Source organism: Papio anubis, chromosome 6, assembly GCF_008728515.1.
Source record: "Papio anubis isolate 15944 chromosome 6, Panubis1.0, whole genome shotgun sequence".
Classification (NCBI taxonomy): Eukaryota; Metazoa; Chordata; class Mammalia; order Primates; family Cercopithecidae; genus Papio; species Papio anubis.
In genome coordinates, this window is record NC_044981.1 from 92632839 (window position 1) to 92660067 (window position 27229).

General features: G+C 35.8%; 1 long non-coding RNA gene across 5 annotated transcripts in view; it reads left to right on the forward strand.

The window, feature by feature from the left end:
- LOC110742995 overlaps positions 1 to 27229 on the forward strand; it is a 645960-nt gene that overhangs the window by 84836 nt on the left and 533895 nt on the right. The window lies entirely within an intron of this gene.

Sequence of the window (27229 nt, forward strand, 5' to 3'; positions counted from 1 at the left end):
AATTATTGCCTATTCAGATAATGTAGCCACATGAGTAAATCATGTGAAATATTCTTCCAAAGCATGTGTAACTATAAAAAGACACACTGAATTGGATTTGTGGCAGCAAACCTTAGGGATAAAGAGCACAGAGTGCAAAGTCAGACTGTGAGACCTTGTTCTAGTCACTTTTCTAGTCTGTGCCTCAGTTTCCTCTTCTGTGAAAGGGGTATTAATAATAGTACTTACCATGTAGAGTTGTTGAGAGGATTGAATTAGTTAGTCCATGCAAAGTGCTCAGAACAGGGCCTTACCCAGGTAAAGTCTACAAAAGTGCTGGCTGTTGAATGATTATGTAAGTGAGAGTGATCGCAACAATAACTATGGAATACCTGTACATTTCTGGGCACCAAGCCAGGTGCTTTATTTATTCAGATCCTCACAACAATCCTTCAAGGCAAATAGTATGCACGTTTTGTAGATGAAACTAAAATTCACAGACTAACTAATTTGGCAAGTCATATTGCCAGCATCTACTATAGCCATGATTTAAGCTCTGGTCTGTTTGAGTTCAAAGCCCGGCCCCTTTCTACTAAGTCATATTGTAGCTATAAGCTTTATTATCATCCTAAAATTATATAGGAATAGGAGGACACTTTTTCACGCACAGAATATACTGAATATTAAAGTAGCTACATCCTCTACAATTGAAAAAATCATTGCAGTGGCTCATGCCTGTAATCATAGCACTCTAGGAGCCTGAGGTGGGCAGATCCTGAGATCAGGAGTTCGAGACCAGCCTGACCAATATAGTGAAACCCTGTCTCTACTAAAAATACAAAAATTAGCTGGGTGTGGTGGCACATGCCTGTAGTCCCAGCTACTCAGGAGGCTGAGGAAAGAGAATCGCTTGAACCCAGGAGGTGGAGGTTGCAGTGAGCTGAGATCACGCCACTGCACTCCAGCCTGGGCGACAGAGCTAGACTCCGTCTCATAAAAAAAAAATATATATATATATACACACACACACACACAAACATATAGAATTTTTGTACAAATAGAATTATATTTCACATTATATATTGCAGTTTTGCCACATCGGCATATGTAAATAGACCTTATTTTTTTGTTGTTGAATAGTATTTTTCTAGTTTTCATTAACGATAAAAAGTGCTTTGATGAACATGACACAGAAGTGCTGTAAGTTTAATACTGCACTTGTTTTGAATTTAGCAACCTTCTGTTCTTCGTGCGTGTAACTGATTTCATTTATACTTCCTGGGGAAATGTCTCCATTATTATAGCAGATCACCACAAAGAGGTCCTTTTATTCAATTTTGGGGCTCTTTTTTCCTCAGACGTCCCCGTTATTTCCAAACAAATTCTGCCTGTTACCTCCTCTTTTGTGGTTCACAGTCTCTCTTTCACAAGCAGAATTCTGTGAGAAAAGACTCCCTGGTTTCTCACCTTTCTGCTCCTTTATTTACACTTTATTCTGCCCTGCCTCCAATACCATGTCTGATTTTTGGCCCTCCTCTTAGTTACAGAGTAGGAATGAAAGCAGAACAGGTACAAGGAGTTCGGGGTAAGGATAAAGTCATGAATAGTTGTGAATTTAATGTGTTAAGGGAAGCAGTCATGATAACAATAGTTGTTTTTTTTGTTGTTGATTTTGTTGTAGTTTTGAGATGGGCTCTTGCTCTGTCACCCAGGCTCCAGTGCAGTGGCATGATCACCACTCACTGCAGCCTGGACTTCTGGGCTCAAGTGATCCTCCCTCCTCAGCCTCCTGAATGGCTGGGACTACAGGTGTCTGCCACCATGCCTGGCAAATTTTAAATTTTTTTTGTAAAGATGAGTTCTCACTATGTTGCCTAGGCTGGTCTTGAACTCCCAAGCTCAAGTGATCCTCCTGGCTTGGTTTCTCAAAGTGCTAGGATTACAAGTGTTAGCCACTGTGCCTGGTCATAACAATAGTTTTTATCTATTTTGTTAAAAATGTTCAACTGTGGCCAGGCGTGGTGGCTCACGCCTGTAATTCCAGCACTTTGGGAGGCCGAGGTGGGTGGATCACCTGAGGTCAGGAGTTCGAGACTAGCCTGGCCAACATGGTGAAACCCCATCTCTACTAAAAATACAAAAAATTAGCCTGGCATGGTGGTGGCAGGCGCCTGTAATCCCAGCGACTCAGGAGGCTGAGGCAGGAGAATCGCTTGAACCCAAAAGGCAGAGGTTGCGGTGAGCTGAGATCGTGCCATTGCACTCTAGCCTCGGGATAAGAGCGAGACTTCGTCTCAGAAAAAAAGAAAAAAAAAAAAAAAAAAAAAACAGTTCAAATGTTTACTTGAGACTGCTAGTCTTTAGCAGTCAGATTCTTCAAACAAAAACTTAGTTTCAAAGGGATGAAAATTGTCTGTGTAGTTTCTGATACCAAAAATTTCAGTTTAATAAAGAGGAAATATTATTTTACATCTACTGCCAATAACAGCATAATAGAGTAATGGATACATCATTAATTTGATTAAGTCGTATTTCTGATCTAATGATATGGGAAGGTCATTACATATGTACATGGAATAATGTTTAGTTATATATTACAAACCAGGCAAAATGAGTGCATATAATTAGAAAGTGAAGTTATATCATCACAAAATATCAAGAAGATGTTTCATCAAGACTAACACTATTAAATAAGGAAATATTTATGGACATTCATTGTTTAATATATGAGTTCTGTGAGGGGAAATACATAAGGTAGACAATGTTATGTGTAAATAAATCCAACCATTAAAATAGAATATTGGAGCTATATAATTAGCTGAATGTTTAATATGCTAATAGTGAATGTTTCGCTCATCTTAATTCTGTGTCAAAGTGGAGAAAATCAATTTAGAAAACAGAGTTTTAATGGTCTTTATGCTCCCCTTTTTTTGAAGACATATTTCTTCATCGAGCACTTTTGATTCCCTTTGGAATGTTTGTGAACATTGAAAAGATTCAAACTGTGATTACTACATTAAAAACAAAGGTGTAATTCCTTTGCAAGCAATTAGACTCTATTAACAGAAGAACATGAGTTTTTACTTTAATCTCTGGTATTTTGTGAACATTTCTTAAAACACATAGATATGTCATTAAGATACTATTTGCCATAGAACAAAATTCTAAGCCTAGTCTTTTTTGAATGTTATATTACAGGCTTTAGATGCTGAATTATCTCGTTATAAGGGGCTTTACTTAAGGCAACATGACATTACAAATTCCAATAATAGTTCTATAGGACACTTACAATAATAAATACATGCATATAAATATTCATGAATTATACACCAATATACATGTATATGCATTTATTTACATAGATACCACGTCTGATATCCTTGTGGGTTGTTTGGAGCAGCACTATGTTAAGAAGTTAACGTTATCAGTTAAGTCTTGGCCAGGGGCTGTTTTTGTTCCAGATTGCTGGATGGTCATAAGAGGGACAGGGAAGGAATTGGTTCAGATTTATTGCTTCACCTGGTAAATTTTAAGCTAATGCCCACTATTTTCCAGAAACTATAGGTAATAGGTATATGATTATTACAGGAAAATAGGTAAATGACTATTACAGGAAATTACTATTTTTAAATTTAAATAGGTAAATGCCTGTTACAGGAAAATTTTTTGTATATACCCTAGTAATAATTTTTCAAAAGTTTTTGAACATTTATAATGAGGAAAGCTGACCTACATGTATTTTTTTCTGAAACTTTTGATCATGGTGCTGTTGATATATTTGTATAACACCAATGAGTGAACAAAAATCCTTTTCAGCTTGAGCATTCATTCATTCAACGATTTTTTAAAAACACCTTTATTTGTGCATTAACTTAAGTGCATTAACTTTATTTGTGCATTAACTTAATATGTAGTCAAATTAATCTTTTTCTTTATCATTTTCTCCATTACTTTTGGAGAAAAGCCTTTTCTTCTCAGAGTTCAGATAATTGTTCATACGTATTATCTTTAAAGTTTCCTTTTTTGACTTTTTGCATTTAACTCTAATCAACTGGAATGTTTTGAAATATGTGTAAAATTGGGTACTAATACATCCCTAATCTTATTATGAAAAAGTAGAGCTGTATATACGGTATTTGGCACAGAGCACTCTGCTAAGCTCATAACTGGTGCTCAATACATTTTCTGAATCCACCCATCTACTTTCCCAAATCCAACCAGGGAATATACTCAGTCAGTGTCCCAGATAATAAACATCTGACCTAAGAAGGACCCAGTTCTTGATGCCAAGGCACTCACCAAAAAGAAGAGGAGATGCAAACAAAAGACTCTAATATAACTTTGGCGAGACAAGAGGACAGAGAAACCTTCAAAGGGGGCATTCAACAATGCTACCTGAGATATGAGTTGAAGTTTATGAAATGAATGGAAGAGAAATGACTGTCCAGGAAGAATGTACCTAAAAGAGTCTGGTGTGTTCAGGGGCTTCTCAGAAGCACAGCAGGATGCTGACATGGCTGACAGGAGGTGGAAGATGGAAAGAAGGCCTAGGCCAGGTAATGAAAGGACTGGCAAGCCATGCTGAGGATTTCGGTCTAGAACTTCTTGTATATACTAGGATGCTGGTAGCATAGTTCATTCAGACCTTTTGATTCTTACATTTCTAGTACAGTTTTTAGAGTGGATATAAAATATCTTTCATGCAGTTTTGATCTGAACCATTAACAATTCATAATACTCTAGGTTAGTCTGAAATTACTACAGTACCTAATTTATAGTAATGCTTAGATCATGTGGGTTAGAAAAATTTGCTTGCCTTCCCCCATTGATATTTTTACTTATGTATGGGTCTATTTACTTAAATATTTGGGAGGACTTTTGTAGCATACTCATGGAGTAGAAATATGGTTTTGCAACATGGGACTATGCCATATAACTTGTTTTCGCTGTGAAGCAGAAAACTATAATGAACTGTACCAAGACCATTTTACTTTATTCACAGGTTTTACAAACATGCTTGACACCATTAATATTTATTAAGCATGCTTGGCCAACCATGAACTTTGTCAACAATCTAAGTATTACTTGGGCATATCTGAATAATGGGACTTCATCTAATTTGTTCTCATTAACAGATGGAATGAGGAAGTTTTCACCTTTAATATGTATCTACTATAAACAAAGACTATATTTATATATACGTAGTTTCTGAAGATTGTCTACTTATACATTTGCCTCAAGATAACACATGATTCATTGTTCCAGTTGAATCTTATCAGAGAATGAATCATTATATTTGCATGGGTTGTTTTGTTTTTGGGCTCTGAGGGTTTTCCTGTGAAAAGAGCACTGACGTTCAAGTAGGCATGGCTGATGCACCGTGTTGGAATGGGGGAAATGGGGAAAGTTGAATGTTAAGGAGGGACTCCAGGAAGCCTGGGAGAAAACACAAGTTAAGGGAAGAAAGTTTGGAAGAAAGAGCTGCATTGAAACAGAAGGGTGGCAGAGAGTGGTTCTAGGGATAAAGTTATTGCTGTTATTTAAACTTGCTTCAACCCAGCTATTCCTCTCCTTAAGAGAAAGTCCATGAGCATGTAAAACTAAACGATACTGCAGCCTAGTATCTCCTTATGGGCACCTCTAAAAGAGCCTGACATAATGGAGAGAAAGCCATTTTGTTTCTCATTTCTTGGTAGAATGATAGCTAGGTCTTGAGCAGAGTAGTGGGCTAGCATTAATGGTATGGGTAGCTGCCTGAACACTGGACAAGATTTCTGCCCATTTATGGGCCTAGGAAGGGAGTAGACTGTATGGAGTGGTTCTGGAACCCTGTAGCAGAAATGGTATATTCAGATGCTAGAATGTGGCCTGGAAGTGGTGGGTCACTGGAGTGGTACAAATGGAACCTCTGATGTTTGTGAATGGTGGTCTACAATAACCAATGATGACAAAGCTGCAAATTGAACTTGCCTGATTTGTGACTGAGATATTGGGAACTGATTCTATTGGGAATTCTGAAATAATTGAGAACTGAGATGAGAAATACATTCAAACTGTGAAAACTGGTATGGCATATTGATATTATCTCATTAGTAACCCTGTGCTGATGAGGGCTTGGAATACTTGGGTCACACGCTGATTTGACCGTTATCTTTACAAACGTCAGTTGGAGTTTTCAGTCAATGGCTAGGCAGACATAAATAACAGTATAAATCAGCGAAGGTTTATTTGTTGCAAAAAGTGCTTTCCAACCATGTTTACATGATAGGATGCATAGAAGATGATGTATTTGTTTGGTATCCAGGAGCAAAATGGAGGAGGTTTAGAAGAGCATTTCCATGGGGCTTGGTTAAGAAAAAATTGTTTTCTTTATGTTATATAACAATGAAAGAAGAAATAAATAAAAAATATTAGGACAAAATTGCATGTATGTCTAACTTTCAAATACATTTTATTTAACATTTTAATAAACTTGACTTGCTTTAATGAACTCATAGTTTCTCATCAAAACATTTAATGATAATTTATTTAATACTTGATACTTACTATTAATAAAAAAACTGTTTTAAAACTATTTTTTTCAACAATCCAAATTTTTCAACAGTTACAATGAGTATTTGAAGAGTTCTACAGCTCTTCTTTTCTTTCAATGTCAAATGTAATGCTAAACTTTCTTGTGAATTCAAATGGACTTTAAGTCCGACTATACTTTTTTATGTCCAAGACTTCAAAAGAACAGTCAAACTCTAACTGCAGAATATACATACATTTTTCCTCTGTTGTCAGTTTGAATGCCCCTAGGTGGCCACAAAGTCATAAACTCACAAAAGTATTGGATATATGGAAACACAGAAATTTGGAGTCAGATTTAAAGCTGCATCGTTCAGTAGTTCTCCCAGCCCAGCTCTGAAAAGTGATCCCTGAGCTCTGTTTCTTCACTTCTGGAGTGTGAACTCTTTTATCAGCTCCATAGGCCTCTTGAGCAAGGATGGTGGTAATTTGGTCTGCCCCAGGCTACTAAAGCAGATATCCACGTAATAGATCACCTCCCTAGGGAAACTCATGATGCCACAGAGGAGCAATAAGTGCAGCATATGTCATTTCTTGTGCACCCATCTGAGGGTATCATAGGGTGAGCCTAACCCTAACCTCTAACTTTTCTCCAAGAAGTCCTGGAAAATGCTTATTGAGGTCAAAGCCGTCCAATGAGGAGCTCCAGCCCCAAGGCCCAAGTGGATCAGGCTTTCTGCATACACTTGGAAGCCACAGAATGCATATCAATGTTCTGCAGTTCAACAGGTGGGAAACTAATCTAAATCCTACATACGAGAGTAACACAACAGAAATATCAGCAATTATCTCCAGTGACACATTGAGATGTTTCTGGGTCTCCCCAAAATACTTCACACAATTGCAGATGATAGGTCTGGGTTAAGAAGAGTCAGTTTAGAACTTGAAGAAGCACAAATGCACCCCTTTATGGCCTGACTTTAAACACAAAAGGATAAAGCGTTCCAAAAGACAACTTTGCCAGAACATGGGCCCCAGCACATTAATCTCAGAATTACAGGCCAGACACCATGACTCACACTTGTTACCTTAGCACTTTGGGAGGCAATGTCTCTCAAATAAAAAAAATCTCAAAATTGCATACATAATATGTGGCCCACAGTGTCCTTGACCCTGAGTATAACTCCTTGGCCATTGTTCTCAGCCTCCTAGTGGGACCCAGATTGGACCAAATACAATTAATTCTGTGGAATTTGAGCAAGTAGCAGCAAGGTTTCTGGGATTCCTTTTCATGTGTTGTGAGACAAGCCAAAGGCCAATGATGTCCAACACATGATCTGTACGATTTCTGGAAAACATTTCAAAATATAGCTGGCACTGGCTGTCATAAAGATTATTGTATGCAGTGTTTGGTAGAATTTTCCGGTCTCTTAAATATCCTGTATTTTTCCTCTTTTGTGGACACAATGAGAAGAGGGGGAAATGTGAAGATTGAGATATCTTTTTACTTAATATTTCAATGCATAGATTTAATTAAGTTTGATTATTAAGATGTAGACAATGTCAAGATGACTTTAGAAGCAGTGGATTATGTTAAATGTGCGTTAGTCTTTCCATAGAAATGGCTACTCACAGAACATTGAGGAAACTCATTTCCTGAGGAGACAAAAAATAGTTTGTCAAATGTCTTATAAATGTTGGTGTCTCAAATCTGAATGCAGCCAGGAGTTGCTTCTGGCAACTGCAAGATTTTAACATCACTTGTCTATAAAGTTGGCTTATGCCCTGGAGCCAAGGCACATTCTGCTTCCTTGCTCCTCTGAACTTTCCAGGTTAATTAAAAACTATCATTATCACTGTTTCAGCAGCTGGCATGCTATAAAATGAACTTTAACAAGTGATTAATTGAAAGGTAGAGGGTTATTTCAAAAGTCTTAAGAGGGAATGTACCTCCTGCACTACCAAAATGGTACAAAAATTAGTTCACATGGGACAAGCGTAAGTGGGCCCACAGATGTGTGCCAGTCCCCTTGTCTTGGAAAACTTGAGATCCATCCTTCTTCAGACCAATTCCTTATTTTGATTCTGACCTCACGAGCATCAGCCCGATAAAGGAATCACTAAAAGGTGCCTGGGATTCTGCAAATAGAGTATAGAGCCTCGTAGTGCCCCTAAGGTAGAAGGATCAAAGTGTGGGCCCTTACTCACATCATTCCCTTGCCCTTCTCCCCACTGCAACAGCAGGTAAATCCTACATTCTGAGAATGTGCTGGGGTTTTGCTCTTAATTGGCAAGTGGTTGTTATTTTTTGAGACTTATTTAATGTTCCCAGGGTTTGTGAACTGTTCTTTTTGCTTGGTGGGGGACAATTCTAATGTCCATCTTTTCCCAATCAAACCGAACCTAAATGATTTGTGTTAGTATACTATTACAAAAAATTACAAATACCTTTCAAATAAAAATTCCTAAGGACAACGGCATCTCCTTTGATAGAGTAAATTCAATTTGAAGGGCTTTTCATCATTCTGATTTCAGATCAAATGTTTCTTTTCTGTGAACTCTTTCTTAACTCTCCAGATAAAGATAATTGTCCTTGCCTCAGTACTCAAAATCTTGTCCCTTTGTACATATTTCTGTAATAATCTTTATCATACTAAACTGCAGTGATTTTTTAATATTCTTTTTTTGTTTCATTAGGCTGTGAACTCCTAATGGGCAGTACCTTGTTTTTCTTTGTATTTTCAGGGTCTAGCACTAGAGAGGAATAATAAGAGCTTAATTAGTGAAAGAAAGAATGAATAACCAATCTGTAATGAATCCTAACCAAAGAATTTTAGCTACTTAGGTGCTAAGTAACTACTTTAAAGTTACCAAGGCATGAAATGTAAGAACATTGCTCTATCAATGTATCAGTATTTTGCTTATAGATTATAAATTTATATGCCAAGGAAGATGTTAGATCCTTAAGTTCCTCTCCTACTTTCTATTTCAAACACTGCAATTCTTATATCTTATTTTAATGATTATATTAGATTTAGGACCTTGAATGATTTTCTGATATGCAAAGTAATGCCTGAATATACTGTCATCATTGGACTTACATAGGAGATAATGTAGGGCTTAGCACTTGGGATTTGATAGATTATAATTCTAATATCAAGTATAGTAAAAGTGGACTACTAATCTCTACTTTATGTAATTTGGTTAAAATTACTTTATTAAGGGGGCACTGCAAATCAGAATCCAAAAATCAGTTTTTAAGAGTTTATTCTGAACTCTTTCTGAAAAACTAAGCCATAAGCTATATTATTTTTAAATAATCCTAAGGAATTACTCAGAATACAGATAATAAAGAAAATAATAGTTTGAGTTTTTTCTTCCCCTTTCTCTGATATTTGTTTTTAAGTAAGATCTCTCACAGATAACTAAATTGTTTTTGAGAATTGCCAAATAATAGGGGAATTGATCACCTATCATAGTCATGATATAGGCTGAAGCTTTGTATTTCTTTAGGCAAAAATATTATTCCTAAAGTGCTCATGCTTCCCTTCTCCTGACATTATGTGTTTACAAATATGATTTTATTTTCCATTTGGTTGGATAATAGTTGAATCATATATTCAGATTGAAGATTATAGCATGAAATCAAAAGCATCTGCAAATACAAGCAAGACAATGAATAATTAACAAAAGGAGAAACCTTGATCTTCAAAGTGCTTTCAAGTAGAGATTTAAAAATAAGGCTTTACTTATAGAAAGATGAAGCTGAACTACTACTGTGGAATCTCTTTATTTCAAAACCTCAAATTCAGGTTATTTTTGGAAAATCTTTTTTTTTTTTTTTTTTTTACTTTTTGCCATTATTGAAATTGAATTATTATGGTATAAATCCTCATGGTGGTTTATTCTTAGGTTCCACATGGTAATAAGGAGTTCCAGGCCTATATACTCCTAGGTTCAAGTTCAGCTGGAAGAATCACATGCCTCTCTTTTGGTATACATAGCAAAATCCACAGACTAGATCCCATTGGCTCTGAATAGGTCATGTTCCATTTCTGAGCCAGCCTGAAGACCAAAGGAATGGGCTCCTTTGACAACTAAGATCAGAATTATATGCATCATCCCTGGAATTAGTAGTAAATTCACTTCTACAAGAAGCATACAGATTCAAGCAGAGCAGTGCATGATCCCTCATACAAAGATCAGAATTGTATAACATCCTGGGATTACCAGAAGGTGAATGAGACATTACATAGAAAATACAATAGATTCCCACTACAAAGAGATTACAGGTATGCCTTGCTTTATTGTACTTCATAGATTTTTTTTAACTGATCAAAGAGAGATTTGCAGAACCCTGTGTCAAACAAGACTATTGGTGCCCTGTTTCCAAGAGCATGTACTTACTTCATATTTTTGTGTTATATTTTGGTAATTCTTGCAATATTTCAAACTATTATTATTATTATATCTGTTATGATGATCTGTGACCAGTGATTTTTGATGTTGCTATGTAATTATTTTGGATCACCACAAGCTGCACCCATATACTATGGCAAACTTAATTAATAAATATTATATGTGTTTTGACTGCTCTACTCACCAGCCATTCCCATCTCTCTCCCTCTCTTCAGTTCCCCCATTTCCCTACATACAACAATATTGAAATTAGGCCTATTAATAGCCCTACAATGACCTATAAGTGTTCAAGTGAAAGGAAGAGTCACATATCTCTCATTTTAAGTCAAAAGCTAGAAATGATTAAGCTTAGTGAGGAAAGCAGGTCAAAAGCCGAGATAGGCTGAACGCTAGGTGTCTTGCGCCAAATAGCCAAGTTGTGAATGCAAAGGAAAAGTTCTTGAAAGAAATGAAAAGTGCTACTCCAGTGAACTCATGAATGATAAGAAAAGGAAGCAGCCTTACTGCTGATGTGGAGAAAGTTTTAGCGGTCTGAATGGAAGATCAAACCAGCCACACTACTCCCTTAAAGCAAAAGCTAATCCAGAGCAGGGCCCTAAATCTCTTCAATTCTGTGAGGGCTGAGAGAGGTGAGAGAGCTACAGAAGAAAAGCTGGAAACTAGCAGAGGTTGGTTCATGAGGTTAAAGGAAAGAAGCCATCTCTATAATATAAAAGTGCAAGATGAAGCAGCAAGTGCTAGTGGAGAAACTTCAGCATTGTCCGGAAGATTTAGCTAAAATCATTGGTGAAGATGGCTACATTAAACAACAGCTTTCAATGTAGATGAAATAGCAATGAGCCTTCTATTGGAAGAAGATGCCATCTGTGACCTTCATAGCTAGAGAAAAGGTAATGGCTGGCATCACATCTTTGAAGGACAGGCTTACTCTTATTAAGGGCTAGTGTAGCTGGTAGCATTAAGTTGAATTTAATGCTCACTTACCATTCAAAAAATTCTAGGGCCCTTAAAAAGTATGCTAAATCTACTCTGCCTTTGCTCTATAAATGGAACAACAAAGCCTGGATTGCAGCACATTATTTACAGCATGGGTTACTGAACATTTTAAACCTACTATTGAGAGGTACTGCTTAGAAAAGAAGATGCCTTTCAAAATATTGCTGCTCATTGGCAAGGAACCTAGTCACCCAAGAGCTCTGATGGAGATCTACAAAGAGATTAATGATGTTTTCATGCCTGCTAAAACAACATTCTGTAGCCCATGGATCAAAGAGTAGTTTCAACTTTCACATTTCATTGTTTAATAAATACATTTAAAAAAACTTTTAAGTTCGGGGTACATGAATTTAAAATGTTATGTGGGTAAAGTTGTGTCGTGGGGGTTTGTTTTACAGATTATTTTGTCACACAGATGTTAAGCCTAGTACTCATTAGTTATGTTTCCTGCTCTTGTCCCTCCTTTCACCCTACACCCTCTAGTAGACCACCATGTCTGTTGTTTCCCTATATGTGTGCATGTGTTCTAATTTTTTAGCTCCCAACTGTAAGTGAGAACATGCAGTATTTGGTTTTCTGTTCCTGCATTAGTTTGCTAAGGATAATGGCCTCCAGCTCTATTCATGTTCCTGCAAAGGACATGATATAATTCTTTTACATAGCTGCATAGTATTCCGTGGTGTATGTGTATCATATTTTCTTTATCCAGTCTACCATTGATGGGCATTTAGGTTGATTCCATGTCTTTGCTATTGTGAATAATGCTGCAATGAATGTATGTGTGTATGTGTCTTTATGATAGAATGATTTATATTCCTTTGGGTATATACCCAGTAATGAGATTGCTGAGTTGAATAGTAGTTCTGTTTTTAGGTATTTGCGGAATCGCCACACTCATTTCCACAATGGTCAAACTAATTTACTCTCCCACCAACAATGTGTAAGTTTACCTTTTTCTCTGCACCCTTGCCAGCATCTGTTATATTTTTTACTTTTTAATAGCTATTCTGACTAGTGTGAGATTGGTATCTCATTGTGGTTTTGATTTTCATTTCTTTTATGATCAGTGTTGAACTTTTTTTTTTTTTTTTTGAGATGGAGTCTCGCTCTGTCGCCCAGGCTGGAGTGCAGTGGCGCAGTCTCGGCTCACTACAAGTTCCGCCTCCTGGGTTCACGCCATTCTCCTGCCTCAGCCTCCTCTCCTGAGTAGCTGGGACTACAGGAGCCCACCACCACACCCGGCTGATTTTTTTGTATTTTTAGTAGAGATGAGGTTTCACTGTGTTAGTCAGGATGGTCTCGATCTCCTGACCTCGTGATCCACCCGCCTCGGCATCCCAAAATTCTGGGATTACAGGCGTGAGCCACCACGATGTTGAACTTTTTTTCATATGCTCGTTGGTTGCATGCATGTCATCTTTTGAAAAGTGTCTATTCATTCCTTTGCTTACTTTTTAATGGGATTTTTTTTTTCGTGTAAATTTGTGTAAGTTCCTTATAGATTCTGGATATTAGACCTTTGTCACATGCGTAGTTTGCAAAAATTCTATACCATTCTGCAGGTTGTCTCTTTGTTGATAGTTTCTTGCATTTCTCTTATGATCAGTGATGTTGAACTTTTTTTCATATTCTCATTGGCTGCATGTATGTCTTTTGAAAAGTATCTATTCATTCCTTTGCCCACTCTTTTATTATTATTATACTTTATAAATTCTAGGGTACATGTGCAAAACGTCCAGTTTTGTTACATAGATACATATGTGACATGGTAGTTTGCTGCACCCATCAACCTGTCACCTACATTAGGTATTTCCCCTAATGACATCCCTCTCCCAGCCCCCCACTGCCCGACAGACCCTTGTGTGTGATGTTCCCTTCCCTGTGTCCATATGTTCTCCTTGTTCAACTCCCACTTATGAGTGAGAACATGTGGTGTTTGGTTTTCTGTTCTTGTGATAGTTTGCTGAGAATGATGGTTTCCAGCTTCATCCATGTCACTGCAAAGGACACAAACTCATCCTTTCTTATGGCTGCATAGTATTCCATGGTGTATATGTGCCACTTTTTCTTTATCCAGTCTATCATTGATGGACGTTTGTGTTGGTTCCAAGTCTTTGCTATTGTGAATAGTCCTTTGCCCATTTTTTAATGGGATTGTTTTTTTTTCTTATAAATTTGTATAAGCTCCTTATAGGTTCAGGATATTAGACCTTTGTCACATGCATAGTTTGCAAAAATTCTATACCATTCTGCAGGTTGTCTCTTTACTCTCTTGATAGTTTCTTTTGCTGTGCAGAAGATCTTTAGTTTAATTAGCTCCCATTTGTCAATTTTTGCTTTTGTTGCAATTGTGTTTGTCATCTTTGTCATGAAATCTTTGCCTGTTCCTATGTCCAGGATGGTATTGCTTAGGTTGTCTTTCAGGGTTTTTATAGTTTTGGGTTTTACATTTAAGTCTTTGATCCATCTTTAGTTGATTTTTGTATATGGTGCAAGGAAGGGGTTCAGTTTCAATCTTCTGCATATGGCTAGCCAGTTATCCCAACTTACTGAATACAGAGTCCTTTCCCCATGGCTTGTTTTTCTCAGCTTTGTCGAAGATCAGATCATTGTAGATGTGTGGCCCCATTTTGGGGCTCTCTATTCTGTTCCATTGGTCTATGTGTCTGTTTTTATACCCCATACTGTTTTGGTCACTGTGGCCCTGTAGTGTAGTTTGAAGTTGGGTAGCATGATGCCTCCAGCTTTGTTGTTTTTGCTTAGGATTGCCTTAGCTATTTGGGCTCTTTTTTGATTCCATGTGAATTTTGAAATAGTTTTAGTTCTGTGAAGAATGTCATTGGTAGTTTGATAGGAATAGCATTGAACTTATAAATTGCTTTGGGCAATATGGCCATTTAAACAATATTGATTCTTCCTATTTATGAACATAGAATATGTAATATTTCTATTTGTTTGAGATATTTGTTTGAACAAATATTTCTATTTGTTCTATTTCTAATTTATTTGAGCAGTGTTTTGTAGTTCTTATTGTAGAGATCTTTCACCTCCCTGGTTAGCTGTATTCCTGGATATTTTATGCTTTTTGTGGCAATTGTGAGTGGGATCATGCTCCTGATTTGGCTCTTGGCCTGATGGCTGTTGGTGTATAGGAATGCTACTGATTTTTGTTTGTTGGTTTTGTATTCTGAGACTTTGCTGAAGTTGTTTATCAGCTGAAGGAGCTTTTGGGTCAGGGCTGTAGCTGCCATAGTGATTCCTCTGATGGATTTGGTCAAAGTAAATGGAAAACATTGTGGAGAGGATTCATCATTCTAGATATCATGAAGAACATTTGTGATTCATGTAAGGAGGCCAAAATATCAACATTACTGATGTTTGGAATAAGTTGATTCTAACTCTCTTGGATGACTTTGTGGGGTTTAAGATTTTAGTGGAAAAAGTAACTTCAAATATGGTGGAAATAGCAAGAGAACTAGAACTACAAGTGGAACCTGAAGACGGCACTGAACTGCTGCCAATCTCATGATCGAACTTGAATAGATGAAGAGTTGCTTCTTATGGATGAACAAAGAAAGTGGTTTCTTTGAGAAGGAATCTACTCCTGGTTAACATTGTTGAAATGACAGTAAAGAATTGAGAATATTCCATAAACCTTACTTGATAAAGCAGTGCAGGATTTGAGAGGATTAACTCTAATTTTGAAAGAATTTCTACTATGGGTAAAATGCTAAAAAATCAAACAGCATTGCACACTGCAGAGAAATCTTTTGTGAAAGGAAGAGTCAATTGATGTGGCAAACTTTATTTTTGTTTTATTTTAAGAAATTGCCACAGCCACCCCAACCTTTTGCAACCACTATCCTGTTAAGTCAGTAGCCATCAACATCAAGGCACAGTCTGCCACCAGCAAAAATATTACTACTCACTGAAGGCTCAGATGATCATTAGTATTTTTCAGCAATAAGGGATGAAAAAAATTTTTTTTCTAGAGTCAGGGATCTCACTCGGTTGATTTTAGGTTGGCTGGTTTTGAACTCCTGGACGCAGGTGATCTTTCCACTTTAGCTTCCCAAAGTGTTGGGATTACACGCATGAGCCACCATGCCTGGCAGCAATAAAGCATTTTTAATTAAGATGTATACATTTTTTAAAAAACGTAATACCATTGTAGACTTAGTAGACTGCAGTGTAGTGTAAACATACTTTTTAATGCACTGGGAAAAGAAAAACTTTGTGTGACTTGTTTTATTTTGATATTTGCTTTATTACAATGGTCTGGACCTGAACCTGCAATATCTCTGAGGTGTGCTTGTATAGTCATTGTTACAAAAATAGCACATAAACTTGCAAACATAGAGCAATTGTTTTAGGCCTGTAAATGTTCAAAGTCAAATGATAGTATAGAAAATACACTTTAGACCAAGAAGTACTCACTGGGAAGGTCCAGAGAAGACTTAGGCTTTGACTGGGAAAGGGACTTAATGGGTGTATTAGGTACTTTATTACTCTCCTTTATTCTACTCTTGAAAATACATAGTAGAATATGTTACTTCACTTATATAGATGACAAGCTCAAATTCAGAGAAGTTAAGTAACTTAATAATGGTGGTACATATTTATTAATGTTTTCTATATGCTGGAAACTGATAAGGGCTTTATTTGTATATAGTATCTATCTATCTATCTATCTATCTATCTATCTATCTATCTATCTATCTATCTATCTATCTATCGCTATCTATCTACATCATCATCATCACCAATAATCCTATATTAAAGATAAAGAAATGGAGAATTAGAGAGATTCCAAGTAACCCAACCAAAATTGGCATACATGATAAATAGTAGCCCTGGACTTTGAACCTGAAGAGGTTTAGTCACTAACCAGTAGGGTGTCTGTACGCTGCCGACTTGGTAGTGAGTTTTATTGCCGCCGATAGCAGTGATGGAGCTGGTATTCCTATTCCTGACTTGTCTAACTGCCAAGTCTATGATCATTTTCTCTGTATCATTGTTTTTGGTAAAATTTAGATAGGAATTAAATATTTGGTAGAGTATTTAAGTTAAATTATTAGGGCTGTAATGACCCGACTAATGTTCCCAAAGCAAAAGATCCTCAAAAGAGGGCATATAGATGGAAAGGCAGTTATATATATATATATGTATGTGTGTGTGTGTGTGTGTGTGTGTGTGTGTGTGTGTGTGTATATATATATATATATATCTTGTTAAGTGGTTTGGCCATTATTAGCTCCCATTTCCCATTTTGATAAGCAGGATCTTCCATCTTATGTTTCTTTCCATATATTTGTCTTAGACCTGCCACAATTCTAGACAATTCTTGCTCTGGTTTTTACCAGACATTGGATTGGCACTCTTTCTCCTAATACTATGTTTCTACTAATCTAACTTCCTTGTTTCCAATCTTTTAGCCTCAGGTTCTTTATATATTCTTGGGGGACCATTATTCTATCTAATAAACCAACATATGACAGAGCATTCATGGAAAATCTGCCTGACTAGATATTTTCTCCATTTTTGTTTTTAGTTATAATCTGTCTAAGACCAGTGATTCTAATGGTGAGAATTTCAAACTTGGTAGAAGAGAGTAATTCCATGGAGCAGGTCTCCCTTGGTGAAACCATCAGTTCAACTGCATCAAATTTCACTTTATTCTTGATACCCTCTATGGATTTTTAGGTAATAAACTTGAATATCAGAAGTGAGCCTGAGGCCGGGTGCGGTGGCTCACACCTGTAATCCTAGCACTTTGAGAGGCCGAGGCAGGCAGATCACGAGATCAGGAGTTCAAGACCATCCTGGCCCACAAGTTGAAACCCCGTCTCTACTGAAAATACAAAAATTAGCTGGGCATGGTGGTGTGTGCCTGTAGTCCCAGCTACTTGGGAGGCTGGGGCAGGAGAATCGCTTGAACCCAGGAGGTGGAGGTCAAAGTGAGCTGAGATTGAGCCACTACACTCCAGCCTGGCGACAGAGCGAGACTCTGTCTCTCTATATATATATGAAAGAAGTGAGCCTGCTTTGCTTCCCTGCAAGTCAAGAACTAAAAATAGCTTAAGAGTTTTAGGAAATGAGAGTATCTGTGATTAAAAGGTGACTTTGCCTTAAATGATATTTTCTCAGTAAATACTGTTCAATATATCTAAATTATCTCATATTGAATTGTATTATAATTCTTTGAAATTTTCTAACGCATCCATACTTTATATGCACCCTCTATTAACCAGAAGGGGAGATTAACTTACTGTTGGGCCATATTTTGTTGCAAATTGAAATACTGATTTTTTTCATTTTGAAATTCCATTTTTGTGTTCATTTATTGGTTCATCCTTTGAGTAGATACAGCAAAACAAATTTAGATGTGGCAAAGCCAATTTAAAAGATACAGTTTTTAACTTAAAAGCCTTTACAATTTAGTTGAGAGTATGACACAGAAATATAAACATTAAATTATAGTAGAAGAGAACCGTACTATTTTGTGATTATAGTTTAGATATGAAAGGACCACTAAAATCTTTAATCCATTGTTTTTCACTTGGTTTTTTTTCAGAGGCTTCTTAGAAATATTGTTTTTAGAGGTAGAGGAAAGAGAGGCTAGAGGAAATGGAACCAGCCTGCCAGAGAACTACCCTTCTCCTTATACTTCAGCTATAGATACTCTACTGTCATCTATATTATATAAGGTTTGATTTGAACACAGAATTGCCGTACTAAAAATGTGTGAGAGTCACTGATCCAATATAATTTCTATTATTTTCAGATGCGATAATTGCTTGAAGCCAGCATAGATTATAGGACTGTTCTAGTGAAGAGTTTGGAGTTAAAGGAAGGGTTGAAACTGGTTCTGTTAATTTCCTAGTATTGGTCTAGTGTTATGCTATTTGTGGATGACCACATTTTAGTAGCAGATATAAAATATTTTACATCAATTTGACTTTATTTTTAACATCCATTATATAAATGTGCTTATATATATATGTAGACCACTCTTCTTACATCTAATAAATTAGCATGTAATTTTTCACTTTTATTTCTGGTCTTTTATGTGTAAGTAATTTTTATGTAATTATCATTCTACAGATATATATTTCTATGAATTTTTCAAGCTATTTATGATAAATATTTTTCTTTCACATTCATATTCATATTTATAAATTTTATATTTATAAATTTTAATTCTTGTACAAAGTCCTATTGGTTGATATAGCATACTTTATTTAATCTTTTATATGTTATTGGACATGGAGAATATTTTTAATTTCTTTGCAATTTTGTTACATCCATATACCTTTCCTTTCTTTTGGAAAAATAAATTGTGAGGAGTAAGGTTAATGTATCAAATGGATATAAAAAATTTTGTAAGCCTTATATATTTCTTTCTCCAAAGGGTTATATAAGTAGCATTTACCATGCCTCCCACCTGTAGGTATTATCAATATTTTGAAATGTTCTTAGTTTTTGTTTGTGCTACCACATTGATTTTTTTTTTTTTTTTTTTTTTCCTGAGGCAGAGTCTTGCTCTGTGGCCCAGACTGGAGTGCAGTGGTGCAATCTCAGCTCACTCTGTCCTCCACCTCCTGGGCCCAAATGATCCTCCTGCATCAGCCTCCCGAGTAGCTGGGATCACAGGTGTGCACCACCATGCCAAGATAATTTTTTAATTTTTAGTAGAGACAGAGTTTTGCTGTTTTGGCCAAGCTGGTCTCAAACTCCTGGCCTTAAGTGATCTGCCTGCCTCAGCCTCCCAAAGTGCTGGGATTACAGGTGTGAGCCACCATGCCCGGCCTAATGTTTTGATATTGCGTTTTGACTATTAATGAAAACTGTTATTTTTATCATTATACTTACATGTCAATTATCATTCTTCGGATGAGTGGATTGCTGAATTGTATACTTTTTTCTTTTGTGATTCTCTTAATTTGTAAGAGCTCTTCATAAATATATCATTTTGCTAAAAATACATTCATAGTGACCTTTTAATATTTTTGACCAGTCACTTTCACATGTCTAACTCAATTTCTCATTACCATTGATGCTTTTAACTAGGTTTTAAAAATATACATTGAAACATTTCTTTTTCCTTGTTAGAAACTGTCCTATTTTAATAAAAATGAAAGAATAATTTTTATAAAAGAATTGGTTGCAGTATCTAATATATACAGAAGATTAACTTTTGGCTGGATAATTTGGGCAAATAACAACATTTGTAAAACTCAAATCTTAAAACACATCTTCACAGCTGGCAGTTGTCCTGTTTTTACTAGCAGATTTCCTCTTTGTAAACCAATTCAGATTGCTGACAATTCTAATCTTATACTTTTATCATTTATAATTTTTGTCTTCAAACTGTCAGAATCAATGAAATGCTTTGGTCCAACATCTCTCAAAGAACAATTCACTTGTTATGCTTATTTCTATCTAAATAAAATAGAAAAAAAGCAGAAAACTGTATAGTCCTATGCAGGCAATCCTTAAGTTCCACATTTGAGCTGGTAAAGTTGAGAAGGATTCTTCTTTATTTGGGAATGTTCTTATGAATGCATAAACAAGCAAGCACTACCGGTGGTTTTGATTGTTGTTGTTATTGTTGTTGTTCCCTTAACCCTACAAACAAACAAAAAAGGATGCTTTAAGAATTTGACACTTGTGCACGTATTTCCCTACTGGTGTTTCAGAGCTTCTGGAAACATCAAATACGGTCAGAGGATGTTCAAAGCCGTGTTAGCTTGCTACTGCAACTGGTATGGTGAACTAATTTTTCTGAAGTGATTGGCCCCTAACCTGAATTTCTCTTCAGCTGCCTCCATCAAATGGAGTTAGAGTCTTTTCCATTGCTGTGAGGTTAATAGCATTTTCAGATTCTAATCTAGTCTCTGGAAAATTGTCTTTTAAAAATTAATCAATAATACTCATTTTTATATCAGTATGTCAAACAAGGCAAAGTCTACCACATCAGGCATTTCTGCCACTAACTGTACTATCAGTAGATATTCCTACATGACAAAAGTCAATAAACTCACCATGCTTGCAGTGTTGCCATTTGTTCATGCTTTTAATTCACTCATGTATTAAACTCAGCCTGGGAGCCTCACAGGCCAAAGACATTAAATTCCCCTGAAGCAAATAATTTCAGGAAAAAGTCTTAAATACATTTTCGTGTGTATATCCTGACTCTTTCTCTTCAGGGATACTGGACAAATGCTCTCTGAAGACAATTTATGTGTACTGCCACAAAAATAAATAATCAGTTAATTAATTAATTTCCAAAGTGACCTGGAGGTCATATCAAAGCAGATCTATTGAATAAGAAATGAGGAAGAGTTGTTTTAGGGATTTCATTAGATAATCACATAAAAAACATATAGTCTTATGCCAGAAACATAATAAATAGTTGATATTAGCAATAATGAGCATTAGCAATTATTACTTACATTATATTAAATAACAATCACAGGTTATAATTGGGACTCTGTATAGGGCAACATTAAGCATAACCATTTCCATCATTGGTCTTACCATGGTAAAACATATTGAGTGCTGTATAATGGCAATATAAATGCAAACCAGGAATAGATTTGTTTCTTTTTCCCAAGAGAACCAAACTGGCCAGAAATAGACTAAAGTGTTAATATAATTACTCATGGAAGAGATTGAGTATTAGACTGGTTGTGGCATAGCACTTTTAGCTCAATTCAATTGACATAAAGCCTGTACTATGGGTCAGACGTTATACTACAGGTATTATTGTATCCCATAGGGCTATCAGATGTAACTTTTAGTTCCTGTCTTAAAGGAACTGTGTGGTAAAGTATGGGAGACATGAATGTAAATTAATTATATTACGCTGTGGTAAATGCAGTAATACAACAGATAGGATACAGAAGAGGACACAAAGTGATTATGTGATTACTAACAGGCAAGATTGGAGAAGGCTACCTGGAGGAATATTACAGCTGGATTTCGAAAGAGGTAAAAGTTAGGAAGCATGTTATGACAGAGAATAAAGTTGCACAAAAGCTTGGAGGCCGGAATAAGCACAGTTCTTAAGGAAAATTTAACATGGCTGCAGTAGTAAACATGAGAGGAAGATGAATGAAGAGAGATGAGGCCATATTTTGAAAAGGTTTATAACTATGGAATTTGGACATCATTTCAAGATCATGAAATAGAGCCAACTGATCATTCTTAAATATTATAAAGAAGACTTTAATTCTAAAGTGTGAATGGGCATAGTGGCGGGCAACTGTAGTCCCTGCTACTCGGGAGGCTGAGGCAGGAGAATCGCTTGAACCTGGGAGGTGGAGGTTGCAGTGAACCAAGATTGTGCCACTGCACTCCAGCCTAGTGACAGAGCAAGACTCTGTCAAAAAAAAAAAAAAAAAAAAAAAAAAAAAAAGGATTGCAAGAGGCGGGAATAAAGGCAGGGATTTGTAATTTTGGACTTCATTCACTGCTATAGAAACTTATAAATCCAAACATGATGAAAACTCTTATTATCAAATTAACGGTTTGAGGTGATGGTAATATGTATATTTTGTATTTTCATCTTTGAAGATTACCACTGAGGTCTCTTTTGGTAAGCTGGGCTCATACTCTAGGTTTATTTTCTGATTCCAGGAGTTTATGTCAATATTAAGCTAAGAATAAAATATATTACATTGAGGACAATTACACACACACATGCACACAATTGTATATTTTGTATAATATAATCCATTTAGGAAGTCAGGAGTGAGGCAAATGAGTATGGAACAATTTGATGAGTCTGATTTCTGGTTTGTGATGCAGGGTAATCTGAAGAGAAGAGCAGTTCTGAAGGATGTGGAGTTGAAGGGTGGAGAAGATTCAGCATGGACTACTTTTGATTTGGAAGGTCACTGGGAACCCAACTTTCTTTTAGGGCTGTCTGATGATCCCAAGTTCAGGACTGGACACAGGTTATACACAATATACATATGCTAGACTGTGGATGAAGGCTAGACTAGACCCTTGGTGCTGTTCAAGCCTCCTTGTTATAGTCTGGTCTAGTTCCAGGGAGGGGCTGGAAACTGTCCCTATTTCTACAGGAGAAGGTTCGGTCTTCTTATTGGAATAGTCTTCTATGCCAGTTATTGTTTGTACAGGTTGTATTGGCAGCTGGTGGGTTTCTGAGTTAAATATTTTGTACTACTTGTAAGACTGTTCAGAGTTTTATGTCCCCAATTACAGATATAGAACTTTAAGTACTCAAGTTTACCAGACTTGCATATATATATAAGCACCTAAGGATAAAGGTGAATGGGTTCTAATGGACAAGTAGTTAATTCGGATCTAAAACTGAGAAACACTCATTTCAGAAAACCTTTTAGGACTCAAATTTCAGCTGTGTTAATAAAAGAATTTTGAACTTCAATCAGAAAGTTAATAGGCTTTAATGACCTTTATTTCTCCTTTACTAGGCTTCTTGTTTATTGGATTTGGAAATTTTCTAACTTTTAAGGACTAAGCCAAGATTTTGCCTTCCTCAGGGAGCATTTCATGCTACAACCTCATAGTCCTTTTTTCCCTCCTCTAGCCATCCTTTATCTTTAATCCTGGCCTTTCCACATCATGCAGCATTATAATTATATGTTTATGTATGTTCTATCAGACTGTGAGCTCCAGTGGAGCAAGCCCTGTCTTGCTCCACTCTGTTTTCTGGGCACCTAGCAGAATGTCTGCATAAGAAAGAAAAGAAAAGAAAAAAAAAAAAAAAAGATGGTAGATTTAATGAATGCATCAAGTATTGCTGTCTTTGTTTACATATTAGATTCAGTGACTTCCATCTATACCTCAATTTCTAGAGATATGACAGGCACTTGGGATTCTTCATGTTTTCTTTTTTAAAACCATTCACAAATAGCATCAAAAAAGTAGCCCTAGTAAAAGCATGTATTTGCTTAAATCCTATGTTCATGTAAAACACACGCACACATACACACACACACATCAACACACACACACAAACTATTTTAAAAAGTATGGAAGAAACTAGTTCAGCATGGTGGTCATTTTGATGGGAGAGAGAAGTATTACCAATGATTGGACCCTGGAGCCCCACTATATTGGTATTGTTTTATTTTGATCTGATGATACATAAACATATGCTCATTGTGTTCTTTATTCATTTTTGCACATCCTATTTTATGCATATGAATAGAAGCTAGTGTAATCTTGAACAGAATCTTCCCATCATAGGACATCTTGTATTAAATGTTTTAAATGAGAATTAGCAGATTTCGGGAACTATAGAGGCTTTTTGATTTGTTTTATCTATAGGAATTGCATTTTGGACTTAGATTTTAATATTATGTTAAAATAAATAGTCTAATCAACATTTTCCCTAAATATTTTATAAATACACAAAATTTATCAAAGTGTACTTGTATGTAGATCTTTTGGCTATATATATAGTCTCTATATTTATATAATATATTTATATGTATATATAAATATACATTCATATATTTATATGTATTTATATAATACATATATAGTTAAAAGATCTACATACATAAATACATGTATAAGTATATCTATCTATAGAAATATAATAAATACATTAATATATTTCTTAAATTTATCTTAAATATATATAAATGTTTATATATGTATATATACAAATGTTTATATATAAATATATAAAATCAGTTTTATATATTTATATATATTTTAAGAGACAGAGTCTCACTTTGTCACCAATGCTGAAGTGCAATAGAGTGATTATAGCTAACTGCAGCCTCAAAGTCGTGGACTCAAGTGAACCTCCTGCCTTAGCCTCTCAAGTAGCTGGGACCACAGGCATGTGCCACCATGCCCAGCTATTTTTTATTTTTCCTAGAGATAGGGTTCTCATTTTGTTGCTCAGGATGGTCTTGAACTCCTGGCTTCAAGCAATACTCCCTCTTCAGCCTACCAAAGTTCTGGGATTACAGGTTGAGTCACTACACCCAGCCACTATTTTTATACATAGCTTTAAAAGTTTTAAAAAATTTTCCTGGGGGACTGATATTACTAAATGTCTATGTTTTCATGACTCCTGCATGCATAAAATATAATTAAGGAAATGGAAGGGCTAATTTAATTTGTAAATATTTTAGTAATGATAAGATATTAAAGAAAACAGAAGGACAAAAGGAAGGAAAACTGGGTCAGGGTGGGGGGCTAAGGAAGACTTCAGGGAGAAAGTAAATGAATTGGGCTTTGAAGAATGAATAAAGGTTTGCAAAAAGGCTGTGGAGTGTGGGGTCAAAAGCATTCCAGACAAGAAAGAATTTCATGCAAAGTTCCAGAGATGTGAAAGGATGAATCATATGGGTAGAGAACTTGGGTTAATTAGGAATCGCTGGATTTTAAAATGCAGGTGGAAGACACTATTCAAAGGAAGGTAGAGATCAGAAAACAAAGAAACGTATTTCATTCTAAGGAATCTGGGATTTATTTCTAAATGATGGGAATTCTGAGGACTTTTGAGTGATAAGACTAGATTTCTGTGAAGTTAAGTTTAGATTAGTGGGATGAGATCATAGAAGGAAGGGAGTTAGGAGGTCATTAAATGTTTGGGGCAGAGATAATGAGGTCTTAGGCTCAGACAGGGCAGAAGGTTGAGGAGAGAGAACTGAGAATAGAGGCTTAGAAGGGAAGAGGGAAATGGATGTGGGAGCAAGAGATGGGGAGGGAAAATGACATAGAGTAACAGAAGTGGGTTAAGGAAGTCAAGCATCCTGAGAATTCATTATTAACTCGTACACATATATAGGCAAATAATGTTTTGTTGCAGACATTTGTTGTACAAAATAGAAAATAGTAAATCTGAATCCCATTCATTGTATAGATACTCATTTTTAAATATACGTCACTCAGATGGAACACTCAAAGACATAATGGTGAGTGGATAATTTTCAAAAGGAAACCTCTCAGTAAGGAAAATCACAGATTGCTTGCTGTTTGATTCAAAATCAAAAGTGTTAATTGAAAATTGTCATTTATATTTGCCTAACGTCTCATGACACTTTTATGGTCTACGTATATTAAAATGCGGATAAGTATGATGAAATAAATTTTTGCCACTTTCTAAACTTCTTGTTATTCACTCTAATTGTTTAAAAGTATTGAATTTCTTTGTCCTGTTAAAAAGTGTCTTGTTGCTAAATGGTACAACTGCTAGATCTGTTAATTAGTAGCTAATTTTATTTATATTTAAATGAAGAAGTTATTGATGGAGGGAGCAATGTCAGAAAGAAAACTAAAGTAAACATTTTATGTATAAAAATTAGATAAATGGTTCCTTTTGAGTGGGAGAAAGAGGGACCAGTCCAGAAAGGAAGAAGGATACTTCCTTGACCATAAACGCTTTTCTTATGTTTTTGATGCCTTGTTATCTGAAAGTAGATTTGAGGTGTGTGAGGTGAACAGCATTAGTGGAACTATTAGAGAGGTGTAGACCACCTCTTTTGCTTTGAGATCTGTTTCTTAAACTGAGAGAATTCAGAGGGATGACTAACCCAACTAGGGGGAAATTGTTCTTAAAGAGTCCAGGGTGAAATACAGTAAATTCCATTTTGGGGTCTGTAGAGTTAGAGTAAACTGCTAATTGGACAGCTAATATGTAGTGAGGTAAGGTATCAATAATGTATCATAGAATTCTAATTTCTTTTAAAAATTTAAAGTATATTTAGTATTTGTTCACATAATAATTACATTACTTTTTGAAATAATTTTTAAGAAAGAAATTATCTCTGACTAAAATACTGATAATACACGCTTTTAAATCTATGAGGAATTGGGTACAAAGAACCAGCAGCCTAAAAAAGAGACTTCTGGGTTTGTTGAATGAATGAATGCTTCTTGGATATCAACACATCGAGGTGTTCTGGCTGCTTACACTGCTGCACTGAGCACTACTCCCACCTAGTGGCAATCTACCTGTAGTGCATGGGTATTTTAAAGGAATGAAAACAAGTTCTCTGGAAGGGAACTGTGTAATTTGACCCCCTGTCAATCATACTTCAACATTATTAAATTTATTGAAGGAAGAAGCTTTATAAAATTCAATTCTGAATTTTCTATAAAAATGTAGTTGAAGATTTTGTTCACCAAATTCACGATTCAATGTAGCTTATTTGAAAGAACAGTGTTTTAATAATTCCTAGAAATGAAAAAATAATTTACAAATAAGAAAAATATAAATTGCTAATATATGGACATATTTCAACCTCATTAAGTAACAAATAAATTAACATTTGGATACTATTTCTCCCGTCAAAATAGCAGATTACACGAA